Below are 26,194 nucleotides of genomic sequence, written 5' to 3' on the forward strand. Positions count from 1 at the left end.
TTGGTGACTCCCCTAATAGGCATAGGTTGTCATCCTTTGACCCGAAATACTTGGTTTGGTTCTTGTCCATTTTTTTTTTTTGTAAAGATTTATTTATTTTGATTGGAAAGGATATACAGAGAGGAGAAATAGAGAGGAAGATCTTCCATCCAATGGTTCACTCCCCAAGCGGCCTCAATGGCTAGTACGGCACCGTTCTGAAGCCAGGAGCCAGGAGCTCCTACGGGTCTCCCACGTGGGTGCATGGTCCCAAGGATTTTGGCCGTCCTCGGCTGCTCTCACAGGCCACAAGCAGGGAACTGGATGGTAAGTGGGGCCGCCAGGATTAGAACTAACGACCACATGGGATCCCGGCACGTGCAAGGTGAGGACTTTGACCTCTATGCTATGGTGCCGGACCCAGTCCTTGTTCTTAACTGATCTTTATTTGCTTTGACTGGACTACTTTGACGTCTTAGTAGCCATTAGTTTGGTTGTGCCTGGTCTTCAGGGTCATGTAGTAAACTTGTGTTTCATCTTATGTTAAAATTCTCCAGAAAAAAATGTTTTTCTACTGATTGCAGCTCATCTGATCACAAAAGTTTTGACCCCACTTTGTAATAAAATTTCTTCCCCTAAAATTTTCAGTCAGAATTGTGTAAATTGAACTAACATCTATTTAGAGTGTTGTCTATTATTTCTCTGTGAATTGTCAGTTCACTTCAGTTAAAGCGCAAAGATAACTTTTATTTTTTCCCTAACAATATGATGTTGCTGGTCTGTTACTCTGGGTTTCATCTTCAACATTGTCTCACCCCTAATGAGTTGCACATTTGTAAGATAGTCATTTGCTTGGAGGTGTGATTTCTGTACATTTCCATAAGTGGTCAATTATTTTACTATTCTTTCACTCAACTTCACCATTTCTTGAATGTTCTTGCTTCAATTTGTGTTCTTCCTGTAGAAAACTTATAAAACAAAACATTATCTTCTTAGTGTCTCAAACCACATCCTGTTCAGAAATGTTATAAACAAATTACTCTGTGATGCCATTCAAGTGCCAAGCTGGCAGAGGGGTGGTGCCAGCTCATGGTTGCCTGAGGATGTGGGGTTGGAGGTTTGGGGGAGGTCTTAGGGCATAGTACTGATAGGGCATGTGGAGACCTGAGAGCTCGCTTCCAGGCAGGTGGAGCAAACCTGGGGATTTCTCCATGTGCTTGGTCCTGAGTGAGGTGAGGAGAGCAGAGGGGAGAGTCCCAGGTTAGAGTGCTGAGCTGGTGTGCTAGTGGACAAGGTCTGGAGACCTTCAATGGGCCTGGACTTTGGGTGTATGCAGGTGTAAGGCACTAGACAACACATGTGCCAAGAGCTTGGGACTCTGGTGGGTGGGTAGAGTTTTGGACCAGCACACCACCCACTAGGCTTCCAAGGGCTGGGCTGGAGAACCCATGTACTCTTGGGCACACGGATCATGGATTGATTAGGGAAAAGGGCAGGGGATATGGGGGAGGGAGGACCATGTGGATGTGTGTTACAAGTAGACATGACTCCTGAGAGATTTCCAATGACAAAGCTTCTGTACTTACAGGTAAGCGAGGGAAATGAGACCTTGCAGTTTGGAAGGGAAAGTCTGGAGGACCTTTATGGGTCAGACCATTGTGCCAGCCCACATGGGAGGCCTGAACTGGGCTGCTTAGCATGGATCTGGCATTGGGAGATGTTCTGATGGAAGAACTTGGGGAACTCCTCTGTCAGGACACAGTCCCTGCAGGTGAGTGCAAGAACCAAGGTAAGGAGCAACCCAGACCAGGCCAGGTTACACTAAACTGGCATACATATGGCTCAGGTCTCGGGGTGGGCCAGGTTGGACCGGTTCATATCACCCTCTGGCAGATCTGGGAACCATAATAAGGAACAAGACAAGTCGAGTCAAACCGCAACACAAGCCAGTTCACATTAGGGCCAGGACTGGGGGCCGGCTGGGCTGGCTAGGCTGTAGCCTCCACCAGTGTGAGCTGGAACTGGGTAGAGGATAGACCCAGGCCAGGCTAAAACACCCACTGGCAAGTGCTGAGATGAAGCAGACCATGCCAGACTGGGCTGCAGCACCCAACCAGCATATGTGAGACCCCCCAAGCTGGGGCGTGGTGTGAGCCAGGTAGGGGGATAGTAGAGGGATCCCCTGCTGGCCACTATTCCCACTGGTGAGCATGAGAGCTGGGATTAGGGGCAGGCAGACCTGATAGGGCTACAACATTTGTTGGTCTGCTTGTGAGCTGGGTTGGGGGTGGGAGAAAGACAGGCTGAGCAGACCGTACCCGCTGGTGCATGCATAAGCCAGAGTGGGTACAGGTAGGTTGGATTTTGCTGCACTATTAGCTCACAGCTGCTGACACTGGAGCAAATTCTGTCAAACTAAACTGTGGAACCACCTGAAAATTGCAAGATCCAGTACTGGGGGTGAGCCCAGTAGAGAAACTGTGGGTACCTCCCTCTTGGGTTGCCACTCCCACTGGTGAGCATGACAACCAGGGCTGGGGGAGGGCTTCGCTAGACAGAGAGTGGCACCCACCAGCACCAGTGTGGGCTTGATAGTGGGGTTGGTTGGTTTGAATTAGGCTTCAATGTCCACCGATGTGTATGAGAGCTGAATGGGATATGGGCCAGACTGGACCAGTCTGCTATTAATACTGGCAAACACATGAATCAAGGCAAGAGGTGGGCCTGGCAAGGGTGGTTAGGGGTCGCTCTGACTATCCCATAACTCCCACTGGTATACATGGAGGCTGAGTGTGTGGTGGGCAGGATAGGGCGGGGCTGCAACACCCATTGGTTTGTGTAGTAGATGGTGCTGGAGACATAACTGACCCAGCAATTGCAACACTAGTGTGTACATAGGCCGATATGGGTGACAGATTGAGCGAGACCTGTGTTGGCAAGCACAACCAAGAATCAATTCTGAGATCATCTCACATGAAGTTTTTTGAGGGATCCCCCTGACTGAACCACCGGACTCAGAGAGCTCTAATCATGGAGAGAATTGCGGGTTTCATAGTCTGACTATAGAGTGCATGTGTCAGAGCTGGGTCTCCTTAGGGACTTAGATGGAGCAGCAGATAGCATATCCAGATGCACATAGAGGGTATGACAATCCACCGGAGCCTGCAGAGGCCATCTGGCACCATAGCAGAGGATGGAGGGCAGACCAAATTGGTAAACTACCTCAGCCAAGTGTTGGTAGTGAATATCTGGGCAAATGGAGACTAAGGTGGACTATGTCAGCCAGTGGATCCTGGAAAGATTTCATTGTGCTTCAAGTGGTGATTTCAATGGCAGTTCAGAACTACTGAACTACCAAAGCCACTTGACCAGGACCCTTGGAGCATACCCCCACAGTGGGGACCCTGGTATGACGCTGAGTGGCTGCTTCCTGTCCCAGGGTATAAAGGTGGTTGGGAGACTGAGTGTGGCTTCTCCTTTTATCTTACCTCTTCTCCCACACACAGGAAGACAAAAAAGTAATGTGAGAACAATGGTCTCTCCCACTTTCCTTGAACACTTTACCCTTCTCACCTTAATCAACCATGTAATTATCAAAGACAAAAGTAAAAACAAACAAAAACCAAATTACTTCGAGTTTATTTGTTCAAAGTTTCTCAGCTACTCTGTTGCAGTGGATGAAACCTTCTGAAACACCCCCATTCACTTCTTATAGCAACACCACTCATCGTGGGTCCTCAAATTACTTGCATGTGAGTTATCTGTTATCTGTTTAAACTTGACTAAACTTGACTTACTGAGTTAGGAGTCCTGAGGTTGAGTCCAGGTACCTGTGATTTCAACAAGAACCTGGAGATTCGCATGTTGGTTAAATTCTGAGAACCCAGAGCCTTAGGAGAGCAATAAATTCTGTTAAAAAGGTGAGCGACATAATCTGGCTGATTCCAACATGAGAAGACATTCAGAAGACATATGGAATGTTTTAAAAAAATGTATTTTCCCAATCTAGGCAATTGCCTAAGTAGCTGGTTTGCATTCTGGGCCTGGATAATGCATTTGTGTGAATCCTACCAATATGCCAACACAATTGTTTCTTCTTTTTTTCTGTATTTATTTGTTTTTTTAAAAGATGAATGGAGAAGGCAGGGAACGTGAGGCTGGGACATGCCACCTCACCCCTAAGAAGGGAGGTTTGGGGAACAGGGCTACAGATAGATGAGGAAAAGGATCTGGGGACCTATTGGCATGGGATGGATGTGGAAGACAGAGGAGGGATGACTTCTAGGGTCTTCCTCTGCTGGCCCTCTGCACTCACAGGTGGGCAAGGAAACTGAGATGGGGTTGCTTGTAGGGGAGGGAAACTAGAGGGCATGTCTGAGTCAGGCCAAAACACCTGCTCACACGGGAGACCTAAACTGGACTAAATAGTGTCATGAATCACTTGCAGGCACATGCAAAAGCTGGACTGGGGCATCAGGCAGGGCTAGGCCACAGTACCTGCCTATGAGGATAAGAGCAGGGGATAGGTCATGTCAAACTGTGCTGTAGAACCCACCAGAATGTGAGAAATTCAGATCTGGGGACAGATTCTGTATTGGAATTGTGGGTTCGCCTCTGTGGGACTGCAGCATCCACTGGTTTATGCAAAAAGTGGGAGGTGGTGATATGCTGAGAGCCAGGCTGGAACTCACAGCCAGGCTGTGCCTTTCTGGAACTCAACCTGGTAAGCATGACAGCTGGGGCTAGGGGAAGGCTAGACCAGACTGAGATGCAGCACCCAATGGCAGGTGTGTGAGTCATGTTTGGGAGTTTGCCAGGAAGGGTCAGTTCATAGTCCACTCTGGCATAAGTGAGAACCAGCACAGGATGCAGGCCGGGCTGAACTGGGCCACAACGCCTGCACGTTCACATGAGGGCTGGTGCCAGGAGTGGGTCTGTCTGGGCTAGGCTGCTGCACTCATCAGTGAGAGCTAGAACTGGAGGCAGGTTGGGCTGAGTCAGGCTGTAGCACCTACTGGTGAATGCTGAGATTATTGGCAGGGCATTTAGACTGGGCTGCAGCACCTGACAACACACACAAGATCTGAGGCTAGGAGCAGGCCTGATAGAGGAACTTCAGGGACTTTTTGCTGGGCTGCTGCTTCCATGGATGAGTGTGAAAGATGGTACTTGGGACTGGCCAGGCTGGGCTAGGCTGTTGCACTCATTGGTGTGCATGAGACTCAGAATGGGTGAGGACCAGCTAGGGTGGCCAGAGCACCACCTGCAAGTGCTAGGATTAGATGCCAGTCATGTTGGGCTGGACCACTATGCCCTTCTGCAAGTGCAAGATCTGGAGTTAGGAACTTGCCTTGCAGGGGAACTGTGGGCCCTCCCTTGGTAGGCCATACCTATCACTGGTGAGCACAGGAACTAGGGCTGAGATCAGGCCAGGTTGGACAAAGCAGCAGAATGTACCGGCATATGTGATAGCTGGGTCTGGGTACATGTCGGGTTGAACTAAGCCACAGAAGTCATGAGTGTGCATGAGAGATAGATGGGATATGGATTGAGTTAGGCTAGGCTGCTGCAGACGGTGGCACATGCAAAAATCAGGGCTGAGATCAGGCCCGGTAGGGAAATTTAGGGGTTGCACTAACTAGGCTGCAGCACCTGCTGGGATGCATGAGGACTAGTCTGCGGTTGGTTGGCTGGGCAGGGCTGTAGCACCTGTTACTCTATGTGGAGTATGGGGCTGGGGTAGAACTGACTAGGAAGGTGCATCCACTGGTATGTGCATTGGCTGGAGAAGGTGACAGACCAAACCTGACCTTGCACACAAGAATCAAATATGAGCTCACTCCAGGTGAAGTTTCTTGGGGGACTCCCCAACTAGACCACTGGATTCAGACCTTGGTCACAGGATATGTGATCCAGCCTTGGGGTACATACATGTATCAGCATTGGGCCTCCCCAGTTGCTGATGCCTATGCAGCAGACAGCATGCCAAGCTGCAAAAAGGGGATATGACATCTAGCTCATCTAGACCAGCAAGGTCATCAACTGCCTCAGCAGAGGATGGAAAACAGAACAGGTTAGACAATTCCACAGGCCAAGCTTTGCACCACGTTCCTGACTGCACTCCATTCACGAGGGTAATGTAGTTTAGCAGCAAGCAGTGGCCCCTTCCACCTCCTCCCCTCTGGACATAGGACAAAAAAAATGTTCCCAACTGCCTTCCTCAGTAACTGAATTTCCCCATCCTACTCAGTGATACAGATGGGCATACATCCCTCTCAACCATATGAAAAAGACTTCTGAGCGATTTCTTGTCCCCTGTGTTGTGATGACTGGTGAAAGCACACTTCTCCCCCTCCCTGCCTCTCCATCTGAAGCTGTGCATCATTTGTGCTGTGATTTCATCACTCTACCATGCCTGGGAGGAGGCATCAGTAATCTTCTTTTGGTCTCTTGATTTTTCTGCCGACTGTACAGATGTCCTCATATCTCTCCTATTTTCCATCTTGGTAAGTGGGAAGGAAACAAATCTGCATCCAGTCTACCCTAGTCCCACTGAGAAGCCTACATGTTTCCTTACTCTCAGGTTTCTCCGAAAAAAAGTCAATGGCTACTTCCACATCTGCTCTTCTCTCCTGGAATTTGAATCCATCTCTTGTGTTTGCCAAATGATTTCAAGCCTGATGCCAACTCAAAAATGCTTTTGCCAAGTTTATCAATCACTTGCCAAGTTCTTGACCTAGATGTTTTGTCCAGTTGGTGTTTTATTCAACCCTCTTGAGGCTGACACTGCTGATTTCATGTTTAAGAAAAAAGTGAAATGGGCTAAAAATTTAAAAGGCTCACTCTTGGGTGCTGGTAGAAAATAAACCATAAGAGGCCAAGTGAGAAAATAGGGAGACTTCACAAGAGCCTTGATGAAAAGGGGTATTGGCTTAGGCCAAGGGGGTTACAGTGAATGGAGCCAAAAGTAGTCAGGTTGAGGATGTATGCTGAAGACAGATTACACAAGATTTTCTTATTTTTTTCATGTAAGATGTAAGTAAGAGAGAAGTCAAAATGGCTAAGGGCTTTTGGCTTGAATAACTGAAAGAGAATTGCTATTCACCAAGCCAGGGTAGGCTGTGAGAGGACTAGGATTAGAGTAGAAAATAAATAGTTCCATTTTTGAACATGTGGTTTGAGAACTCCACCAGAGAACTATGTCTTCTTTTCTTTTTGTTCTGCTTCGTCTTTCTGAGCAGTCCATTGACATTTACAAATTCAATGATGTACAATACTTATTTTCCCAGTCAAAATATGTTTTTAGAGCTATAGACCCTAATCTGCAAATATTTGCAGGATGTCCCATGTCAAGTATTAGCATATTCAAAATGTGTACTCATTATTTTCCTCTAGCAAAACTCCTCCCTGTTCAAAGTATTCCAATACGAGGTAGTGTCACTGTAAATAAAATTACCTAGGAGAAGTCTGATTTTTTTTTTTTTTTTTTAGATAACCCCTTCTTTCTTGGCCACACACAATATTAGGAGGTCTTAAATTTTTCCTTTCACTGTTTCTCAAGTGTCTCTCCTTTCTTTTCTTCTTATACTGATCAACCTCTTTTCTCTGTATGCCACACCTGTCATTTATTATCATTATTTCAATACTTATGATGTCATCAGAAGATATTTATGAAATAAAAATCGAGGACAAGTGTTACGATGCAATAGATTAAGTCAATGGTACTGATGCCTCCACTGTATATCAGAGCCTTGTTCCTGGTCCTAGCTACTCTGCTCTTCTGATTCAGCTTTCTGCCAATGTTCCTGGGAAGGAGTAGGTGCTATCCTTCATGCTCAGGCCCCTGCCACCCATGGTTAGGTTCGGGATGGAGTTCCTATGCACCTGGGATAAATATAAAATCTCTTTTTTTGGGAAATACCAAGTCTTTCTGGGAAAAAAATGCTCACTTGCCTCTCAAGTTTTCTTTTTCTTTTCTTTTTTAAAAGATTTGTTTTATTTTTATTGGAAAGGCAGACATTCAGAGAGGAGAGACAGAGAGAAAGATCTTCCTCCAATGATTCACTCCCCAACTGACCGCAATGACTGGAGCTGAGCCAATCCGAAGCCAGGAGCCTCCTCCAGGTTTCCCACTCAGGTGCAGGGTCAGAAAGCATTGGGCCATTCTGGACTGCTTTCCCAGGCTACAGAGAGGGAGCTGGATGGGAAGAGAGGCTGCCAGAATTAGAACCGGCACCCATATGGGATTCCAGCGTGTGCAAGGCAAGGACCTTAACCACCCTGCCATCACGCTGGGCCCAAGTTGTTTTTTTTTTTTTTTTTTATGATGTCCTTTGTAAAAATTTTAGACTTTGGTTATTCTGAAGCATGAGCTGCATCTTCATCTCCCTTAACCTTTACAATTGCGTAGAATACTCCCACTCCACTGTGCGTGTGTGCAAGCACGCACATGCACGCACACACACTCTTCTTCTTAGGCATCTCTTATTTATTCTCTAGTTCTTACCCTAATTCCTACCTCTTTTGTGATTCTCACAACAGATTGGGTTTCTTGCCTCTTCTCACATCTTCCTTCTGAGGCTGATGCATTTTCTTGTCAAACTAACTTTCTTGCTGTACTAAGATAAAGAGTTTGCATGTCTATCCTCCTTCAACACAAATGGCTGTATTGGGATAGAATCTTCTTTGCATATCACAGAAACTTAAGAACATTATGTTGAATAGATGAATATATTCAGTGGATTTAATAGATAAGACAATGAAATTTGTTAAATTAGAAATTTTAAAAATCATAAGTTGAAGATCCATCAAAATGATTGCTGTTCTATGTTGTGGTGGCAGAAGCAGAAATGAGAAGTCCTTAAAGGGTCGAAGATTCATCCTGGTTTCCCACAGGAACATACACCAGATGTCCTAAGAGGCATTTGCTTTCCTGCTTTCTGTTTAAGAAGGAAACAGGACAACACAATCCACAGGAAATTGTCCATGACATTAAAGAATACCATGAAAGCTGTGAGACAGCTGGTGAGATTAAAAATAAACTCAACGATTTAAAAAAAAAAAAAGCTGTCACTTTGTGTCACAGCAAAGAAAAATTGTACAGGTATTCACCAAATACGGCACCACCTGGTGGGATTCATATGGGCCCATGAAAACAAATCCTGTGTCTGCTTCATCTTTGATGTCCGGATAGTGCCAACCACAGGTGGGCCAGATAATAGGTGCTGTTAAACCAACAAGGAAAGGAATAATCTGATGAGATTGCTCAGAGGCACTGGATAATTCATTTAGAAAGTATTGGATATTGTTTCAATCTCTGAATTTCATAACTGAGTGATAGGAATGATGCCCAAAGTCCTTTTACTGTGAGAATACAAATTTGTCAATCAAAATAAAAAGGTTAACACCCGTAGGTGCTATTGACACTTGAAGAGAGAAGTGAAGCCAAGACCACTTTCTCCTCCTCCCCAGATGCCAGAGTGTTTTAGAATTAAGGCTTTTTGTGTAATTTGAAGCGATAGTTACTGAATTACGTGCCCACTACTCCATGTCATGTTAACTGTGACTGAAAGAGCATAACATGGGACAGAGGCAGAATGGCTGACACTTTCATCTGTGTTTCACCAGGAGCCTGTTTCCAGTCTCAAAATCAAGCATTCTTTTATTACCTAACATTTATTTTTTGTTATTATTAATACAAAGAAAACACACTGATTTAGAGATGTAGTTTTAGCCTACTTTGTCTTTATGGGTTTAATTCACCACTAACCATCATATTAAACAAGCAAAAAAGAAGGAAGACCACAGCTCCACAGAAGTATAAATAAAGGATAAAAATTACTAATTATTATAAGATACCCACTTTACTCCGACATAATTTTTATCTTCTAGATGAACTGCCACATATCAGAGAAAACATGCTGTTTAATTTTGAGATGCTTATTTTGCTAAGCATGATGGTTCCCAGCTGCATCAATTTTGTTGCAAAAGACAGGACTATAGTCTTTTTACGGATGAGTAATATTCCCATATACAGTATAATATATATTAATATTATATAATGATAAATAATTTTATACGTATTATAATATATACATAATTTTCTTCAACCAATCTTCTGTTGGTGAACATCTGTGTTGACTCCATCTCTTAATTATTGTGAATTGAGCTGTAATGAACATTGGGACATCAAAACCCTTTTGTATGCAAATTTAATTTTGTTTGGTAAGTTCTCAGAAGTGGGATGTTTGAGTTTTCAGATTTTCAGATTTCTGGGGAACCTCTGTGTCATATTCCATAATGGGTGCACTAATTTGTATTCCTGCCAACAATGAATTAAGTACTGCTTTTTTCCCACGTCACCACCAGGATGTTTTTCTTTTTTTGATTTTTGGATGATAGCCATTCTGTCATGAGATGAAACCTCACTGTTGGTTTTCATGTGAATTTCCTTGTTGACTAGTGATTCTGATCCTTTTGTCATGTGTCTGTTGGCCACTTGTATTTCATCATTTGAAAGATACCTGTTCACGTGCTTTGTGAATGTTTTAACTGGATTATTTGTTTTGTTGAGTTTCTGGAGCTCTTTATAGATCTTGGATATTAATCCTTTATCACTTGCATGGACTACAAATATGTTGACAACTGCTTCATGCTGCTGTTTCCTTTGCAGTACATAAAAGTTTTTCTATTTTATTAGAATTTTTTTGTAATTTTTTTGCATCTATTGAGATAATCATATGGTTTATATTTTTCAATATGTTAATGAGGCACATCATATTTATTGATTTGTTGAACAATTGCTGCGTATCAGGGGTAACTCCCATTTTGGTCTAGGTAATAATCTTTCTGATACCCTGTAGGATTTGATTAACTAGTATTTTGTTGAGGATTTTTGCAACTATGCCCATCTGGGATGTCAATCTACAGCTCTTTCTTTGTTGTGTCTTTTTTTTGGTTTTGAGATTAAGGTAATGCTGGCCCCATAAAAAAGGAGTTTAAGATGATTCTCTTTCAATTTTTTAAAGAATTACTTATTTTATATGAAAATCAGAGTTACATAGACAGAGAGGTAAAGCCAGAAAGGGAGAGGGCGGTATCTTCCATCCGCTGATTGACTCTCCAAATGACCACAGTGGCCAGAGCTGGGCTAGTTTGAAGCAGGATCCAAGAGCTTCTCCCAGGACTTCCATGTGGGCGTGCGGGTTGAGCCCTTGGGCCCTCCTCTGTGGCTTTCGCAGACTGTTAACAGAGAACCTAATTGGAAGCACAGCAGCTAGTACTCAAACCAGTGTAATATGGAGTGAGGGTGTCACAGATAGAGGATTATTTGTTATGCCACGGTGCCAGTCCTTTTTAACAGTTTTTAATAATTTGAGAAGAATTAATTCTTCAAAAGTTTGGCAGAATTCAGCAGTAAAGCCAACTGGTCCTGAACTTTCCTTTATTAAAAATATCTATTACTGGTCAAATTTATGCCTTGGTTTTTTTTCTTTCCCAGGAACATTAATAGGCACTAGAAGTGAAGCAGCCAGGAGTTGAATTGGCATCCATAAGGGATGTCAGCATTGCAGGCAGTAGCTTTACCCATTATTGCACAATGTTGGTGCCTCTTTGTCTCTTTAAAACATTTTTGCATTTAAATGCATTTTGTCTGATAGTATCGCTACTCCTGCTCAGTTTTGACTTCCATTAGCATGGAAGATATTTTTCTATCCTTTAACTTTCAGTCTTTGTGTATCTTTTTTGGTATTTTTATTTGACATTTGGAATTCTTTTCTTTTCCCTAATATTTCAGTTTCTGTTTTCTTCAAGATCTGATTCTCACATTAAAATTTTTCAACCATGTCTTATAAGGATTTTGTTAAATCATGCATCTGCGTCTCACTTTTTTGAGTAGCCTTATGATCATCCCTTTGAATTCTCATATTCTAATGTTGATGTATTGTTCTCTTCCTTTGGGGGAGTCATTGTCTTCCTTGTTCATGTTTCTTCCACCTCTGTGTTTATTGTTAGGCGATTGAGGGAACACTTGTTGGTTTTCTCTTCTAGTGGTTTTATCTTTTTGTTTTTGTGGTTTATTGAAGTGTCTGCTCCTTCAGTAGATATTTTAAAACATGTGCTGGGTCTGGCCAGGGAGCTCTAGTGAGCGATCAAGAGGGGTGCAGGAGTCCAGGGCGCCAGCCAGCTGGACATAATAGTGTAGGCCCCGGTCTCCCAAGGGTTAACTCCACAGCTCAGCTGTTTCTCAAAGGTGTAACAGGAAGGGCAATCATGGCCTGATACATTTAGCCCGTGGCTTGACTGCAATTTCCCTCCTTCCTGCTTCCCATTTTTGCATGTCCTGACTGCAATTTCCCTCCTTCCTGCTTCCCCTTTTTGCATGTCCTTGGGGGAGCTTAGGTGTTGCTTAAGCATTGGGAAGATCCTGGGAGGGGCCAAGCAGACTATATAAGAGAGTTCGACTTTGAATAAAGGCTTCACTTCACAAGAATGAGCCTCAGTGTGTTGTGTGTGCTGTCTGTCTTGTCTGTCTCATAACCCTAGTCCCTCCGCTCGACTCGGGGCTTGAAGTACGTGGCAATGCAGGCATTGCCAACATAATAGATCTCCTCTACTGTCAATACAGAGAGATGGTGTGACAACACCTGCTGGCATAGCCGTAGCCTCTTCTCTCTGTCAAGGTGATCAATGACTGTGGGCGTCCTCAGTTGCTATACACCCCATCCAAATGGGCCCATGAACCGCACAGGTTCCGTGTGATCCTCCATTGGAATAGAGAACTCACTACAGCATTTCTTTTTTTAAACTCTATTCTGCCCCCTTGGGGCTCCCACCATTTGTATTTGATCTTAGCTCCCATTCTTAGACAGGGACAAACTAATCTGGAACCACAGCAAAGAATGCGTTATTTTGTTATTTACCTCTTTGACAATGGAGAGAAACGTGGCTGGGGGATTGATCGGAAGCATTCAGGGAAAAAATCTGGTTGATGAAAACTTAACTTTGACTTTGTTGGTAAATAACTCCACTTTTTTTTGTTGCCAAGTAACTACTTTCTCTTTGTTTGACTCTGGTAGCATTTAGGGCCTTTATTTTAACAGTCCTAATTTTGAAATTCTTCCACCAAATAATTTTCTGAAGGTGGGACCTCATTTAGAAGTCAACTACAGGGCCCGGCGTGTGGCACAAGTGGTTAAGGTCCTCACCTTGCACACCCGGGATCCCATATGGGCGCCGGTTCTAATCCCGGCAGCCCCGCTTCCCTTCCAGCTCCCTGCCTGTGGCCTGGGAAAGCAGTCGAGGACGGCCCAAGGCTTTGGGAACCTGCACCCGTGTGGTAGATCCAGAAGAGGCTCCTGGCTTCGGATCGGCATAGCATCGGCCGTTGCGCTCACTTGGGGAGTGAATAATCAGGCGGAAGATCTTCCTCTCTGTCTCTCTCTGTATATCCGCCTTTCCAATAAAAAATAATATAAATAAATCTTTAAAAAAAAAAAGAAGTCAACTACAAATAATCGATTCCATCTGTGTACTTATATTCTGATGACTTTTCATATTGAAACTGTAATGCTCCTTAAAAAGCACTATTATTTTCTTTTCTGTTTAGCATCACCTATGATTTATTCCAGTGCTTACAAGCAACTCACATACCTGTGCCAATTCAAAGTTGAAGGGATAGTTGCAAGGTTCTAGAGGGGTACTTTGGAGAGGGATGATATTGTGGCAGTCCTTGGAAATACTTGCATAATCTGCTACAGCTTCCTATTAGTGGGTTATAGGAGTAGGCTTGTTTTAGGAAATTGCTTTTCTTTTTTTCTCTTTTTTAAGATTGACTTATTTTTATTGGAAAGGCAGATTTACAGAGAGGAGGGACAGAAAGTTCTTCCATCCAATGGTTCATTTCCCAGATGGCCATAATAGCCAGAGCTGAGCTGATCTGACACCAGGAACCAGGAGTCTCTTCTGTGTCTCCCATATGGGCGCAGGGTTTCAAGGCCTTGGACCATCCTCTACTGCTTTCCCAGGACATAAGCAGGGGTCTGGATGAGAAGTGGAGCAGCTAGGATACAAACTGACACCTATATTGGATCCTGGTGCTTGCAAGTTGAGGACTTAGCCTTTAAACCATCATGCCTGGCCCTTGTCTGCTATTTTTCTAATGGAATGAAAATTTAAATTCTAGCATTTGTAGTTTGAAACTAAGAATGAGAGGTCTGGAGGGCCTGGCTGCTAGGTCTGCTAAATATTAACAGGGAAAAACAACTTTTCTATTGTTACTTTTAATGTTGACAATGACAATATTTTAAACAAAATGAAATTGTGATATTTTCCCTTTAGTACCGCTATGCAATTCTATGATGAAAACTATGACTTTACATAATTAAAATAGCTTCATCATTTCTAACGTTCACTATAGACAGAAAAAAGGCTGATTCTTGTAACTTTTGTCCTGTTGCCAGAAAAAAAAATGGGTGAAAAACAAAGGCATCTTATCTCACAGTCACAGGAGAAATGTGAGAAAGACTGCGTGCCTCTGGAAGTGAGTCCTACCTTGCTATTGTAAAAGTGTTATAACTGTTGGTAGTCTAATTAGAATCAAAATGGAAACCACATGTTCCTGACCTATAAATTCATGTGAGCAAACTTTCAGATATGGGATTCTGTCAGATGTGAAATTAATTATAATTCAGAATTGTTGCTTTCTTTTTCAATATGCTGTGTAACTCAGTTTTATTCATGAGCGATCATTAAGATATTCCCCAGTCTTGTGAAAAAACTTGGTGTTTGTTGCTTGCTTCATTTTATTCTAATGTTTAACATGAGGAGAGAAATCACTGTTTCACAACAAATGATTATTCCACGGAGTGTCAAGCCCAAATTTATTTCCAGTGTTTAGCATACTTATGTCCAAAGTTTTACACCATGCCTCTGAGACAGCTTTGAAATCTGTGTGTGCAGATTAAAGGTAAATGTCTTAAGTAGGTGCAAAAATATGTGCAAAGTGTTGCCCCTCAGTTTTCATTTTGTTCTGAGCTCCTCCAACTTATACCTCTAGAAAGACAGAGAGAGGATAGCCTTCAAATGAGTAGCATAGGTTGCTCTATACATACAAAATGCATGCCTGTGTCTACATCACTCTCTGGTTTCTGTGTCCTGTAAAATTCATTCCCAGGGGCCTGGAATGGTAGCTTGGCAGCTGATGTCCTTGCCTTGCACACATCCCAAGAGGGTGCAGGTTCTGGTCCTGGAGGACCAGCTTCCCATCTGGCTCCTTGTTTGTGGCTTGGGAGGGTGATTAGGATGGTCCAAGACCTTAGGATCTTGTACCTGCATGGGAGACCAGGAGGAGGCTCTGGGCTGCTGGCTTCAGATCAGCTCAGCTCTGGCCGTTGAAGCCATTTGGGGAGTGAATCATCGGACAGCAGGGCCTTTCTGTCTCTCCTCTTCTCTGTGTGTCTGCCTTTCCAATAAAAAAAAATCACCCCTGGGAAAAAGACATGTATGAAAGTTCATTCAACCAGGACTGTAGATCCTGTTAGCTGCCTGTTTCTCTAGGTTCCCATCCGCTTCTAAACACTCCCTGTAGGAGTCCTGCTTTGCACAGTGCTGCGTGGACTTCCACTCTTGAGTGTTCATGTATTACCAGTTCTGAGCACAGATGGTTTGTGGGATCTTCTTCCTGAAGCCAGTGCTGTTAGACATTTTCTCAAAAAGAAAGTGAGAATATCAACAGCAGCAATTTCTTCATTATATCTTACTGAAACTAAACTGTACATAGATCTAGACTTTATATATATGTACATACATATGTCTATAAAATCTACAGTTACAGTTAAAATGTTGGGGCGAATCGGGAAGCGATTTGTTTTGTTTTCAAAAAGCTGAACCCACTCAACATCTCTCCAGTCATCACTGAGTACATAAGTTTCAGTGGGCTCCCTTCAATAGACCATTCGGGGTAAACAGGCGTATGGCAATGCTCTTTAAGCTGTACTGCAGGACAGTGCTGTACCGCATCGTCACTTAAGGGGAATACAGCACTGATTTCAAAAGCAGAAAACAACTTCACTTCCTCCAAATACCCACCCCGCATCGTCTTTTGATCTGAGAAAGACACACTGCTTCTCAGTAACTGTTATTCAAATCTGAAATGTTCAAAAAAATAAGTCTGTTTGAAAACTTCAGAAGAACGACCCGTGTTTCCACAGGAGTGCAGATGTTAGGTGCTAAGGCAGAACTGCGTGAATAGTTTGCAAAGAGTTAAGTGATGGATGCTTGAGTGAATAATAGAAAGGATTCAAAGGACATTTCTGTGTAACCTCACACGTTTTAGTTGCCCACTCAGGAGGTTTACACCTTTCTAGGGGAAGCAAGTGGAATTAGAACACTCAAGCGCTGAAAATGCGATGACTCACTTTCCCTTCAGCTCAAATGAAAGCTCTGAACACAAATATGTGGTTTTAATACATCTAAATATGGCAGCAGGAAAAGGAAATAACTTCTCAAATAAAGTAACAAAAGAAGAAGGAGTGGTAATTAGCAACCACTTAGAGATCTCCTTTTTAAAGTGAAGATGCTATTGAGATAACCATTTAAAATAGCTATTAAAAGCCACAGCTCAGTTGTTAAAAGGCTGTGTTCAATACAGAGACTGTGTAACTTAGCAGTGGTATGCTGCTGTGCCTGCAAGTAGGGTGCTTGGTTTTTGTTCATCTCAATATCTTCACCTGTAAAATGGAAACACTAGTAACATCTATCTCCTGGGAAGACACCCTTGGAAAGAGTGAATTATTCAATATAATGTGACAAGGTACTGGGTGATAACATCCCCAAACAGGGGGCAGACGTGCCTGCATTTTGGTATGATTTCTTAGCAATTCTGTCAGTAAGTGGTTTTCTTGGCTAAGTTCCGAGCATGGCTAACCACGACTGTCTGCTTCTGTAAAAATGCTTACTAGCTGATTGGCTTACAGTGTGGTCTAAGCTTTTGGTTGAAGCTGATTGCATGCTTATTTTTTTTAATCCCCCTCTCCTTTTAAAATATTTTGTTTATTTTTATTGGAAAGTCAGATATACAGAGAGGAGGAGAGACAGAGAGGAAGATCTTCCATCCGATGGTTCATTCCCCAAGGGATCTCAATGGCCAGAGCTGAGCTGATCCAAAGCCAGGAGCCCGGAGCCTCCTCTGGGTCTTCCACACAGCATGCAGGGTCCCAAGGCCTTGGGCCATCCTCAACTGCTTTCCTAGGTCACAAGCAGGGAGCTAGATGGGAAATGGAGCAGCTGGGACAGGAAACGGAGCCCACATGGGATCTCAGTGGATGCAAGGTAAGGATGTTAGCTGCTAGACTACTATTTTGCGTGTTGTATACTTTGTGTTGTGTACCACCAAAGCTGGCTGAACGATTATTGCCTCCCACTTTAATTGATTAAATGATTATTGCTTGCCAACCAGAATATGATTTGCTGATGAGATGGTTTGAAAAGAAAATGCCATGGATACTGTACAGCTATGTGAACTTAAAAACCCTTGACTTAAGCCATGTGGTTCTTGGAGTGTAGCAGGAGCTGCCTTCACCAAGCTTGGCTAATAAAGACTCCTCCTTATATTCTACACTGTGTCCAGCATGATCTCTCTCACTGTCTGTACGTGGTCACTACTCAACACATGCTGAGAGCTACACTCAGGATGAGGGTGGGTACTACTTAGGAAACTAACTTCCTTAGCTTGCCTAGAATCCTGGATGATTCCACATATAATGTCTGTTAAGAAAATAATATAATTTACAGTATCATCAAGAAAAATAAAACGATATAGTGGAGAAAAACTTATCTCTTCAATAAATATTGCTGAGAAAAAGTGTTTCATAAAAATATGCAAAGGATGAAGTTGAACCCTTATATTATGTTGCATGCAAAAATACACTTAAGATGCATACAATGATCTAAATGACAAATAATAGAACTCTCAGAAGTGTATATAAGGAAGAACTCTGAGGTTACTCTGGCAATGAATTTTTAGGATAGCCCAGTAAAAAATGAACAAGCAAAGAAATGGCCACAGTGGCCAGAGCTGGGTTGATCTGAATCTGGGAGCCAGGTTTCCACATGTATACAAGAGCTTAAGCACTTGAGCCATTCTTCCTGCTTTCCTAAACAATTAGGGAGAAGCTGCATCAAAAGTAAAGCAGTTTGGATTCCCACCAGCCCCCATCTGGCATGCTGGCACCACAGGAAGTAGATTAATTACTATGCAATAACAAAATTAATGAGGAAGTTACAGACAGAAGAAAATATTTGTAATATATGAAACAAGAGTAGAATTTTGACTATATGACAGAATTATGGCTTGGGTGGATACATATTTCCATTCTGATTGTTTACAGCATAAGGTAGCTTGATGAAATTTAGCTCGAGCTGCTGGCCTGTGAGACTATGCATCTTCCATTGCAATAGATTTATGCAGGAATAGTGACACTAATAAATGTATCACATGCACATATCTTCTTGGTCTGAGTTTTTAGTGCAATGCTAAACATTTGACCTTAATTTTGCATTTCTGATGTGAGAATGGGGCCTTATATTTTATCTACCCTAAATCAGCAGGACTGAACAAGTTCCAGGCAATGGAAATGAGTTCTTTAAAAAGCTGACACTTTTTCCTCTTTTAAATGAAATTATGCCCTTCTTTGAAAGGAGGATTATTGGACTGGATCAAACTAGACCTAAATTTCAAACAGAGTCAGGAAAATTGCAGGAGGAGGCTTGGGATTTCATTAATGTCATCATTTTCCCACACCATTCAAGTCTCATAAACAAGAATGGATGATGAGGTAGGTGGTATAAACACTTCTGGATTCCCATTCTGTAGAATCCAAATAATCCTGTGTGCTTTCTGAGAGTCTTATCTATTTGAGATCCACCCAGGTCAATTAATTAGCCATCCTGAGAACTAGCCTGATTTTAATATCTGGCTGAGCACAGAGCAGTTCAATGACTGATGAATTTAAGCAGACAGAGGTAAATATAGATTACTAAATACTTGAGAACAGCACCAGGAGCCAGCCCAGCCTTGCCGCACAGTCAGGGCTAGATGAGTGCAGATAAAGAGGAATGAGGGATTCAGTTCTGACTTAGAGCGCAGTTTTATAGTAGAAGATAGTACTGATTTCTGCAGATTCTGGAAACTAGAAGAACAGATTATTAAGAGATTTTTTAAACTTTGATTTTTTAAAAGATTTTATTTTTATTGGAAAGACATATTTATAGAGAGAAGGAGAATCCGAGGGAAAGATCTGTCTACTTGCTCACTTCCCAAGTAGCCACAATGGACAGAGATGAGCCGATCTGAAGCCAGGAGCCAGGAACTTCTTCTGGGTCTCCCACATGGGTACAGGGTACTAAGGCCTTGCATCATCTTCTACTGCTTTCCCAGTCCAAATGCAGGAAGCTGGATGGGAAGTGCAGCAGTGGGGACATAAACTGGAATTCATATGGGATCCCAGTGTGTGCAAGGCAAGGATTTAACCACTAAACCATTGTACTTGGCCCTATTCAGAGGTTTTGGTAAACTCTATATAAGAAAGCCCCTGTCTCCATTTTTCTCCAATTTCTTTCCTGCTGTAATGGAAACACATGCCAGGAGGAAGCTTTCCAGGTTTTGCTGTGCACCCTCCATGGAGGCACTTTGTGCTTGCTAACACCTTGGAGCTTAGCATGATGGTGACTCTGCTCTCCTTCTGCCAAATGAATCTAACCTGGGAAGTGAACAGATCGACTCAAAGATGATTAATGTATAGAAAGGGAATAATCTGGTTGATGAGATAGTGGATTGTGGGGTACATTTCAGGGTCCCTATGCAGCAGGAGATCTGAAACAGCAAAGGTGACGTTGAACAGGAAATAATGAAGATGGAAAAGAATGGAGTTGATTTATGGCTTCAGAAGTTTCAAAATGTCAGACTTTACATTGGGTTCTGAGCTCAAACACCTATTCGATGTGTGGATAGAAAAAGAAGAATGTAAATGAGCAGTTCAAGGAAATGGTGGATAGGGAAAGGGGATCGGGTTGATGATAGAAATAAGAGACAAACCAGAAGAAATTCAGGAGGGAAAGTTGGTAGCAGAGAGGAGTCTTGCATAATTAAGAAATTTGCTATAACCCATAGTGTGTCTGTCATGATAGGATTTTAATCTCTTTTAGATTTGGTTCCTTTTTTTTAAAAAAAAGATTTATTTATTTATTGGAAAGTCAGATATACAGAGAGGAGGAGAGATAGAGAGGAAGATCTTTCCTCCGATGATTCACTCCCCAAGTGAGCGCAATGGCCGATGCTATGCTGATCCGAAGCCAGGAGCCAGGAACTTCTTCTGGGTGTCCCACGCGGGTGCAGGGTCCCAAAGCTTTGAGGCGTCTTAGACTGCTTTCCCAGGCCACAAGCAGGGAGCTGGAAGGGAAGCGGGGCTGCCGGGATTAGAACCGGCACCCATATGGGATCCTGGGCGTGCAAGGGGAGTACTTTAGCTGCTAGGCCACACCGCCGGGCCCTTAGATTTGGTTCCTAACAATATGCTTCCTTTATACAACACTGATCCAAACATAGCATTAAATGCTGCAGATAATTAGCTTTCTTCTACATGATCAAAGTGAATCACATACAGATCGACAATTTGATGACAGTTCCCAAATAATGTAATTAAGTAGGAATTTTAATATTGCTTGAATCCTTCCTAAGATAGCTATGTTAGAGATAAATTAAATACATCATGTCTCAGTTTAGGAAAACATACCGGTGCCCTAAAATGCTGCTTACAAAGCATGTTATCTATTGTTTAAAAAGCAAGACATAACTATTTTAAAATGAATGAAATTTAAATGCATTTTCCCTGTTTCTTGAAATTCAAGATTCACAGTTGGTGCATAAATCATTTTCATTTGGCCACTGACTTGGTAAATATTTGCAAGATAAATGCAAAATATGACACAAAGATTTTTTTAATGAACTCTGCCTGCTAACTTTTTAAAATATGTGTTTTATTTATTTGAAAGGCAGAGTCAGAGAGAGAGAGAAAGAAAGAGAGTGAAAGAAAGAGTGAGAGATTTTTTAATCTATTGCAATGGTCGGGCCTCAAACCAGGAGCCAGGAACTGTGTTTCTCACATGGCTGTAGGGGCCGAGTACTTGGACCATCTTTTTCTGTTCTCCAGGCTATTATCAGGGTTTGGTTTGGGAACTGGATCACTCAGCATTCAAACCAGTGCACATCTGGGATGCTGGAATAATTTCAATATATTAACTTGCTATGTCACAAAGTGGTCTTATGGTCTGGATTGAGTGAAAAACTAATCAGCTATGCTTGTTTCTGTGTTTGCATGGAGCAATGAGATCAAATAGAAATCAGAAGCTTATTAACATGGTCTATATCCAGTTGTTTGCTTACAGGATAAAATCTCTAGTCTATAAAGAATAGATCAGGGCCCAGCATGACAACCTTGCAGTTAAAATCCTCACCTTGCACACACTGGAATCCCATGTGGGTGCCGCTTCTTGTTCCAGCAGCCCCACTTCCCATCCAGCTCTCTGCTTGTGGCCTGGGAAAGCAGTGGAGGACAGACCAAGGCCTTCGGACCCTGTACCCATGTAGGAGACCTCAAGGAGGCTCCCGGGCTCCTGGCTTTGGATTGGAGCAGCCATTGTGGCCATTTGGGGAGTGAATCAGATCAACAGATGGAAGATCTTCTTCTCTGTCTCTCCTCCTCTCTGTATATTTGACTTTCCAATAAAAAAAAAAGGGCTTTTTTTTTTTTTTTTAAGAATAGACCTTACAAATTGCTGGGTTTTATTTTTTAAGATTTGCTGGTAATTGTTAGTTAAAAGTGCAAGTCGACATGCATTTGTTCTGGTCCACCAAGATGATAAGCAGCTACCAAAGCAGAATTAGTAACACAGTATCTGGTATTGTGACACAGTAGGTTAAACCACATTGGTATTCAACAGGTGAATGCCCATCTGAGTCCCATATGCTTCACTTTTACATTCAGCTCCCTGCTAACCCACCTCACAAGACAGTAGATGATGGGTTAATTTGTTCTTTGAATTTTTGTATTTACTTCTTATATTTTATGTTTTTCTCTCTTTAAAAGACTTTATTTATTTTTATTGGAAAGGCAGATATACAGAACAAAAGATCTTCTATCCACTGCTTCACTCCCCAAACGGCCAGAATAGCTGGAACTGAGCTGATCCAAGGCCAGGAGCTAGAAGCTTCTTCTGAGTCTCCCACATGGGTGTAGGTTCCCATGGCTTTGCGCCACCCTCTACTGCTTTCCCAGGCCACAAGCAGGAGCTGGATAGGAAGTGGAGCAGCTGGGACAGGAACCAGGGCTCATATGGGATGCTTGCACTTGTGAGAAGAGGATTAGCCAATTGAGTAATCATGTCGGCCCCTGAATTTTGTATTTCTTCAAAATTAGTCATTTTTTCAAATATTTTAGAGTGATTTCATTATTTCCTTTTGTTAAAAATGTTTTGAAATGATTTTCAATATCTTAAAATAAACATGTTTTTCTCTAATTTGGGTATACTCAATATTTCATATTTATTTTCTTCTTTGGTTGTTCTCTCATGTCTTTCATTATTTCTTTGGTAGAATACTTAATGCTGTTGAAGAATGACTTTTTTTATGATTCTATGAGATCTAGATGAAGATGTCCTCTTGTTCCAAAACAGGACTATGGTGACCACAACTTGTCAGGGACTTTTTCTTCCCTGTTCACTTGCCACTCTTACATGTTGCCATGACAACATTGCTCACTGTCTCCTGAGGGGGTGTATATCTGTAGCTGGGCTCATGAGAGAAACAGAGGAATTATTTCTGATTTATTTTTTTTATCAGTCAATGCAACTCTCTGGCACACAGTTTAATGTGGGAAAGGTCCCATAGTAAAGTGACATCCATGAGTGGACTCTGGATCTTAACTAATATCTGTTTAACTCCAGAGACCCTCGTTTACCAGGTGCAGCATACGCCTTCGAGGCAGAAGAAACTCCAATGTCCCAATTATTTCTCTGGGTTCTCATTTGCCTTAGGTTTTGGTTTAGTAGTCCCTTTACATTTTTTTAGATAGCTTATTCTCCCAGAAATAGATTTTAGTAGAAAAAAACGATTTCAGTGTTTTAATTGCTTACATAAAGAATTTGCTTGAATCTAGTTTTGCATTGATCAGAAGCATTTATCTTCATTCCATATTCTTATCAAAAGTATCTTTACCCTGGAAATTAACTAATGGCAGTGATGGAAACAGATCCTTGAATACAAAAGTATAAGAGAATGTAGTGAAACACCCACCCTGTGTTGTAAAGCATTAGGAGAATAACTTTTACCTGCGGCATGAGACATTTAGTTCTTTTTCCTCAATTCAGCTTTGCATCATCTCAGCTCTGAGAACACTGAGTCACCTCGGTGTAATTGTTTAATCCACCAACACCATGCTTAGCATGAGTGTACTTCAAAGGCTTCGTGGAAAGTGGAAAGAAAAGCTGATGTGTACTTTCCCTGGTCCTTTGCAAGACGGCTGTAGACTTCATAACCCCAAAGCTTATGAAACCAACCAAAAGGTGGCCTTGGTACAGCACCTAACATGGAGAACTTACATTAAAGCTCTGAAACAAAAATTCTAGCCTGAAAGCATACATATATTATCAAATAGAAATAAATGGAAAACTAAGGTGATTCACAGATGTAAAATTCAAATATAACACTAGAAATCTGACAAAGCTGAAGTGTTGGCTGATGAACATATTGCTAATGTGACGTATTGACCGTGATTCTCTATGTTGATCCATTGTAATTTGGAAACGCATTTAATTATGTTTCAGCCTAAATTCTTTTCATAGAAATCCTTTATACACTAGGCCATAATGTTGTATTAGCATCTTAGAAATCTGCCACTGAGTTTCATGTGCTGCACTGATTTACTGTTATTTGGCCAATTATCTGATTAATCAGGAAATGTTTTCTAATGAACACTTTTTATCAGAAGGACCTTTTCTCTGCTTATACATTGATCAATGGAAAGCGTGGCTGATAGTCCAGTGAGGCGGGAATTTCCTGTCTGATTTATTATTTAAAACAAGGCTTGAAGTGCTGGGCATGGTCATGCAAGGACTCTTGGTGATTGTAGCTTATTGTATGTTTTTTAAGAATAGACTCAGATATTTTCTCCCGTGTGAATTATTTTGCTTTCCCCGTGTATTCTTTTATTTGTTTCCTCTTTTCCAGTGAAAAGCCATGATTAAGGTTAGAGTCTTTAAGCAGCAGCCAAGCCCTCCTCTCCCTCACGGTGTCAGATGCCATGGCAGAGGGTGCCGACCTAAGGAGCATGATGAATCTTTCCCAGCACTCTCACCACACTTTTATGAGGCTGCCTGAACTACTGCCCACTCAGTTACCCAGGTTACAGCCCACACTTTCCATATCCTTGTACTAATAGATGTTCATCAATGAAGTAAAATTCATTATTACTGAAAAAAGGCTTTTTCTCCTCCCTAAGAATATATTCTTGCACTGAACTTCCTGCATATTCATATGCAATATTCTTCTGCGTCCTCTGCATCCATTGGTTCTTCCTCATTCTCTGTGTTGTTGAACTCAACAGATTTCCATCAGTTAAACCAAAGCCACACATAAAAACAACAGGTCCCATTAGGAAGGGGAGTGGGGCATTTTGCATGAGTCAGTTTCATGTCTTTTTCAGTGTATACCAACTCAAAGCTTTTGCGCTCCAGAATGAGGGTATTTAAAAGTTTATTGATGTAACACCACGAGGTCTTACTGAGCGAAATTTCTTCTGGCTAAGAAAAAGTTATGATACTAAAGTGAAAAATATGTGATTTTCAGTATTTTAAAAATGTCAGTTACTCCAAGGGTCAGAAAAGGTATGTCCCTCAAAGAAGGAATGCAGAAGATTATCTGGAATTAGATTCTTTATGTCATGTCAAAGAAGGACAAGGCCATGTCAATTTAATGACTATGAGAAGCATGTTGAGAGACCATATTCTGTTTATGAGGACATCACATTTGCAAAATATTTTTGAGTCTTTCCATGTATTATGTGCACGACTAAGCCTTACTAATATACACCAAGCAAGCATGTGCTTCTATAGTACATGCAATAATCTGCTCAGGAGAAAGATGTTTGGGCTGATGTTGTATCTACACCCAAATGAACACTGTGTAAAGAAGTGAATTCCCAAAGACAGGATTGAATCTCTGGTTTTCTGGAGTCAAGCACAGCAGCTCACTGCCTGCATTGTCTTTCCTGTAGCTTTATATTCTGTAAGTACAGACACCTGCCTTCCCTAGCGGCCAGTGCCACACATGATGAACTCTTTCACCAGAGCAGCCTGACTCTTAAAGGCTGCTACACAAAAGCCATGATAACTCAGAAATGCTGCTGGGATGCAGGGAGAGGCGAGCTTGTTTTTGTTCCATTTGCTAAGGAAAGTACTTAGTGTGCTTAGTCACCAATGTGGAGGAGCAAACAGATTTCCATATGCATAAACCGGAAAAACCATGCGGTAGCTCCATGCTTACTGTCTGGATTCTAGATGCGTCTCAATGCCACTGAAGTGGGAGGTCCCACGTCTCCCCGAGCCTTGAAGTGGCTGAATCAGGTAACAGGCAAAGCAGCTACACCTCCACAAGGTCCCCGAAGAGCAACTGTCTTTGTTCAGAAAAGGACAGGCTGAGTCATTAAGGATCACTGGAAGGAAAAAAAAAACAAATCTAAAAAACCTCCAAACTTCCAAAGACATTTTTGGAAAACAAATCTCTAGCCTAGGTTTTGTTCTGTTTTTCTTTCTTTCTTTCTTTCTTTCTTAATGCCTTGAATGCGTTACAGGAACTTGAGTGCAAATTATGAAATATTCACATTCAGAGTACAAGAGGGCTTGCTGCTCATCTTCATTTGGGATAACGGGACTGCGAGATAGTGCAGTTTGTCTATATTGTCTAGCCTGATTGAGGCATGACCTTGTTACCCAAATCTAGCTATAACTGCGCTCTTTTAATTCCTCCAGCCTGGAGTTCCCTGACTGCACCACAGAAAAGCAAATCCAGCTGCTTTTTCCTCAACTTTGGCAGAGCTTTGCCGATTTGTTTGCTCACCCTAGAAGACTTCTTGGATACCAATGATTAAATATGATGGGATAA

At 42.2% G+C, this 26,194-nt stretch overlaps 1 long non-coding RNA gene across 1 annotated transcript; it reads left to right on the forward strand.

Annotated features, from left to right (window-relative positions):
• The first annotated feature begins 1,733 nt into the window (after positions 1-1,733).
• On the forward strand, positions 1,734-26,194 carry LOC121166248. The gene is made up of 2 exons (XR_005885379.1): positions 1,734-1,768; positions 26,062-26,194. It is a non-coding gene; the product is annotated as an uncharacterized LOC121166248 (long non-coding RNA).

The sequence above is a fragment of the Ochotona curzoniae genome, unplaced genomic scaffold, assembly GCF_017591425.1.
Source record: "Ochotona curzoniae isolate NIBS_2020 unplaced genomic scaffold, NIBS_Ocur_1.0 contig_1071, whole genome shotgun sequence".
Taxonomy (NCBI): Eukaryota; Metazoa; Chordata; class Mammalia; order Lagomorpha; family Ochotonidae; genus Ochotona; species Ochotona curzoniae.